This window comes from Anomaloglossus baeobatrachus, chromosome 6 (genome assembly GCF_048569485.1).
Source record: "Anomaloglossus baeobatrachus isolate aAnoBae1 chromosome 6, aAnoBae1.hap1, whole genome shotgun sequence".
Classification (NCBI taxonomy): Eukaryota; Metazoa; Chordata; class Amphibia; order Anura; family Aromobatidae; genus Anomaloglossus; species Anomaloglossus baeobatrachus.
In genome coordinates, this window is record NC_134358.1 from 522,310,338 (window position 1) to 522,316,337 (window position 6,000).

The window sequence follows — 6,000 nt, forward strand, 5'->3', positions numbered from 1 at the left end:
GAAGTGTGCCTGCGCGAAGCGGCAATGATGACCCTGCAAAGCCACGAGATTTTGTTCGGCTAGGTCGATGATGGAGGACGTGTCATTCACATTAAATCACATCGGGATGACGTTGATTAGCTGCGGAGAAGAATGACAGGAGCCACTGCAATTACGCCCATCAGACCGGACCAGTCAGATTTGCATACAGCGTGGGAGTTATTCAAAAGGTTTTTGGGGGGCTACACAGGTGGGGGGGCCAGGACATAACATAACTTTTAGAATGTAGCATAGTGGCTGAGAAAGGTGGTGTTATTAGCTCATATACAAAAACACTGGTAACCGGTTCCCTTTAAGCTAATCCATGTACACAACATTATAAAAATCCATAAAACCCATTTTCAGTAAACTTGTGCATCTTTTTCGATATACCATTTTTATATCAATAAATGAGAATTGTTGGTTCACCATCATGGCGCTTGATTTTATGGAGTAGGCCGAATTCACATGTTCTAGTTTTGCGGCTTTGGAAATAAACCAGATTTTACATTAAAGGCCCCGTTACACGCAGCGACGTATCTAAATATATCGCCGGGGTCACGGATTCCCTGACGCATATCCGGTATATTTAGCGACGTTGTTGCGTGTGACACCAACGAGCGGCCGTTAACTATGGAAAATACTCGCCAAATCGTCCATCGTTGACACGTCGTTCATTTTCTAAAAATCGCTGATTGTTGAGGACGCAGCTTGTTCGCCGTTCCTGTGGCAGCACACATCACTGTGTGTGACACCTAGGGAACGACAAACTACAGCTTACCTGCGGCCGCCGGCAATGAGGAAGGAAGGAGGTGGGCAGGATGTTACGGGCGCTCATCTCCACCCCTCCGCTTCTATTGGGCGGCCGCTTAGTGATGCCGCACGAACCGCCCCCTTAGAAAGGAGGCGGTTCGCCGATCACAGCGACGTCCCTAGGCATGCAAGTCCGTGTGACAGCTCCTAGCGATATTGTGCGCCACGGGCAGCAATTTGCCCATGACTCACAAATGACGGGGGCGGGTACGCTCGCTAGCGATATCGCTGCGTGTAAAAACCCCTTAAGGTTGGGCTGGAAAACTCCTAGGGGCCAGGGAGCCAGTATTTTTACTGGTGCTTCGCTCTCCTTCCATTGCTCTGCGCAACAGATTTATAAATCAGACGCATGATCTGTTAGTAGTGGTCCTCATACACATCCGAATAAAGTCAGCAGAAGCCACCGATGACTAACAGGGTAATGTGTATGGCGCTTCCCGACTCTCTGGCCACAGATTGTGTTGAGGAAGCGAAAGAGTCGGCCTGTTAAATACATGGACGATCCTTTTGTTCTCCAAAAGAGAAGTCACTGCCAGAAGAGTCTGGCAGCGGCTCAATCTTTGAGAACACAAATACTCCTGGGTGTCGGGAAATCAGGGAAGATATGGCCATAAATCAGTCACAAGGGCTTATAGACGCTCATTACACAATACAGATATAGATCGATACTCAAGCAACTAAAAAATAGGTTATATACCTGAAGCCTTCAAACCATGTTAGTCTGCCACATTTCCATATAATTGGAATCATCAGGAAATTCTAATTCCGCTATATACTAGAGTTGATTCCTATATCCCAGCTAATGTGTACAACGTTCCGGGAACTTTTTCAGTAACCTTGTTGGAGGTTATTTATGTGATCCGAAAACACACTTTGGAAATGCCTGGCATGGGGATGAGATCATGTCTTCAGTAATAAATCTACTTTTAATCTCCATATATGAAAAGACACTCAAGTAGCATATGACAACACACCACTAACAGGGGAAAACAATACAAATCAAGCTAAAAAAAAAAACAAAACAAAACCCAAAACTGTTCTCCTTTTATCACAGAAATAATAAAAAAAAATGGATGCCTCAGTGTCCAAAAGTCTCTTGGACTGCATGAGCAAAACATCCCTACCCAAAATAACCTACATGGTATGGTCACTTTGAAGACCTGACTTTCTCCACAGTCTGAACATGACATACAGCCCTCGTGTCATTCCATGGGAACCACATGACTGCTAGAGCAACCTGAATAATTGTGTTTTGAGCCTCTAGCATTCCTCGCAGCACCATTAACTTGTTTTTGTTGGCCATTTCTAGCAGGCCCGCAAGGACCACCTTAAGCACTGTGAAGAAGGACCATATGGACATACAGCTATTTTAAGTTTTAAGGTCCCCAATGAGCTGTCTATTTCACCAAACCATCCAATACATTTGTACATTTGGCTCCACCATTTGAGTACGGATGTGTTTCCAATACGAAGAGAGGACTAACATACTAGATACCTCTTGTAAAGGAATAAGGCCACCACTCAATATGATGGGGGTTGGCCGAACGACTGTTCAGTAGATCGTTCAATCTGCTGCCATCTTGACCAACTGTCACATACCCAGGAGGACTCGTTCGGTAAAGCATTGCTGTATTTTCTACAAGAAAGCACTTGCCAGACTCTGATGGCGGCTTATCATAGAGAACAAAAGGATTGTCAGTCTGATATCGAACATGCCAGATCCTTGAAGCACTTCCATCAAAGTTTTTATCATGCTAATATATAGCAATCATCATATTATATAGAACAGTGTACTTACAATTGCTCATTTTCCCTTTCTATCCAGTTAATTCTTCTGCTTTCCATTAGGTCTATAACATCACATTATTAAAAACTGACTTGCTGAATCCTTATAAGCTCTATGTAGAAAAAGGAAGTCTCTTTTCCCTGCGGGAGTCATCAATGCAAAAGTCAATGGCAAGGGTTGGAGCAGAGCAGCTGTGTCAGGAGTTGGAGAGGAATGATTCATGCAGGGACAAGAAACTTCCTGTTTCTAAAAAGAAGGGAGAAAAAGAAGAATTTACTGGGTAGAAAGGGAAAATGAGAAATTGTAAGTGCAGTGTGTTAAGTGCTATATAATATGAGGATTGCAATATATTAGAAGGATAAAATCTTTGATGGGAGCACTACTTTAATTTTCCCGACAGTTGTCCAGGGTCCTCATACACAAAGTGCTGGCTAAACCAGTTGAATGTTGGTGGGTTCAAAGGGCATAGCCTAATAAGTATGGGGGTTAGGGTTAAAAGGATCAGGCTTAAATATTCATTCAATGAGCCTAAATCAGTTTCCGATATAGGTCATGAGTTGAGAGGTCCGAATATACTGTACATAAAAATAGATGACCTGGCAAAAGTTAAAGTTCCAATATTTTTTTTCTAGTGTTAGGTATGGAGTTCACTACTGCCTTTTTCTTAACCCTTAGTTCAGGAAAGGATTGCCACCGAACTAAAGAGTTATGTAACCAGAGACCAAATGCCAAGCAGGTCCACCAAGTTAACACATAGGGAAGACTTGAGTTCTTGTACGTTAGTCTACCCTACCAACCAGACTGTTAAATATGACTCAACTATTGCAGTCAAAGCAAGACCTATCAGCATTCATCTACAGTTCCTATAATGATCACATTTTCTAAGAATAAATCTTTCAGGCAAGTTTAGAAATTCTTTCAATGTAATTCCAACCACTATCTAAAAATTCAACTGAAGTCACACCAAGAGCTGATCAGTTGTCAAAGCGCGCGCACACACACGCGCACACACACACACACACACACTAAAATTTATAGGTCCGGGCAATTCGGGTAAAAATAACATGCAGAGCTCCAAAACTTTGACAAACAGCCTTTAACTATACAAAAAGAGCTCAAAAAGATCTGTAACCATAAAGTCCTAGTAATGAGGGGTTGTTTTTGTTTCTAGCAAACCGTAATAAAATATAAAGAGCCAAGTAGACGTTAGTAGACCTGCAATATAAGCTGCCAGACATGACCGAAAAAAAAAAAAAAAAGTTTGGTGCTAATACCGGATTTAGGCAGATTGGCTAAATGGTTCTAAGTATTCATCCAACTCTGGAGCTCATCATATTTTTTTCAAAGGGTTGTCCCTGTTAAAACAAGTTATCGCCTATTCCTCATTCATTCATTGTGGAGCTGCCGAAAAAGCTTGGCAGCCACAGAGATAATGAAGCCGCGTCAAGCAGGTGCACAGCTGCTCCATTCCTAGAAGGTTAAAAGTGCCCCATTCTACATAGCGGTACAGGTCCCAGCTTTGGAACTACCACTGATTAACAAGGTATCACCTATTCTATGGATACCCAAGCCATAGACTGGAAGAAAATTTGTAGTGAGGCGCATGCTCTCATCAAGCACTCTAGATTTGGAGAGTTGTGCATCTCTTCATGAATCAGAAGCGGCTGACTTCACCTTCCGCACTCATCAAGCGTGTGAGAAAGATAGTGTTGAAAATCGTGGACAAAGTCTAAGGCTATATGCGCATGCTGCGTCTTTGTGGTAACCACCACATAGATGCAAGTTTTTGGCTTAAAAAAAAATGTACCTGCAACAAAAACGCATAAAAAAACACATGCGTTTTGACACGGTTTTGTCCAGTGTGTTTAAGTGAAATCTTTTGCCTGGAAGGGGTCAAAAAGACACAAAGAATTGACATGCTGCATCTTTGTGGTCTCCACAAAGATGCAGTCAAAAAAACCTGCAACGTGTGGACAGAAAAACTGAAATCTCAAAGACTTTGCTGGGAAAGGAAATGCATGCAGATTGGTGACCAAAATAGGACCAAAAAAGCACGGCAAAAACTAACAGTGTGCGCATGAGGCATAAGGTGTTGTAGGATGTTTTTTTTTCTGTCCAGAATACTAAAACTCAACTCTTCCGAGAATAAACCTTCCACAGTTCATCAGATTTGGAGTTAGTATCTCACAGAAGTGTCCAGTGCCAATTCTGGTTCGGATGATTCTCGGGAGGTGCACTCTAACCTATACTGGCCTTTATAGGCGATTAAAAAGGTTTCAATTACACGGCCCAAAGGATTAACAACCCTTCTGAAAATATGCTCAGAATATTTTTCCACAAACCTTCGGTAATGGTATAGGTGGGTTGAGGATTTAATAACAATTTAAGCCCCCAAAGACCTACATCAACTTGACCCACCGATGTCAGCAAGATCGGCCAACAGTCTACTGAGCAGCAAGAACGGCCAACAGTCTACTGAGCAGCAAGATCGGCCAACAGTCTACTGAGCAGCAACATCGGCCAACAGTCTACTGAGCAGCAACATCGGCCAACAGTCTACTGAGCAGCAACATCGGCCAACAGTCTACTGAGCAGCAAGATCGGCCAACAGTCTACTGAGCAGCAAGATCGGCCAACAGTCTACTGAGCAGCAAGATCGGCCAACAGTCTACTGAGCAGCAAGATCGGCCAACAGTCTACTGAGCAGCAACATCGGCCAACAGTCTACTGAGCAGCAAGATCGGCCAACAGTCTACTGAGCAGCAAGATCGGCCAACAGTCTACTGTGCATCTTTCTTTAGTGACAGATGATATTGGGAGGAAATATTGGGAGTCAGATTTTGGAAAGCTGATCTTTCTTTCTGGGAGCAAAGCGTTAAATCAGAGAGCCACTGCCAGAGGACACAAGAGAGTCTGGCTAAGCCGAGCGGTCCTGGAGATGGAGAGTTTGGATAAATATCTGTTGGCAGAACAATAGTTCGTCCGACAACTATCCATTGTGTATGGTAGAAGTATGAGCTCTGTCACAAAGTCTACAGATTGGCCTCAGTGAATGGACTAATCTTCAAGCTGATCTTTTGGGTAAAGTGTCAGACTTTGATTTCTGCCACAGTCATATCTTAGAGGAAGGAACATACTTAAAATAGTGTCTATACCAAGTCACAATTCAAGCATTTCCACAGTAGATCTTTAAAACCAGCAAAAGCATATGGAAATCTCCAGCCAAACCGTGCATGCTTTTTTTTTTTTTTTTTACAGTTAACAATAGAAGCCACAAGTTTATTTATACTAAATGAATGGCCCTACCCAAGTGTTAGAAATGTACAAATGCAAGAAACCAACTCTAACAATGTATTCTCCAGTCTCTCAGCGGAAAATTGTCC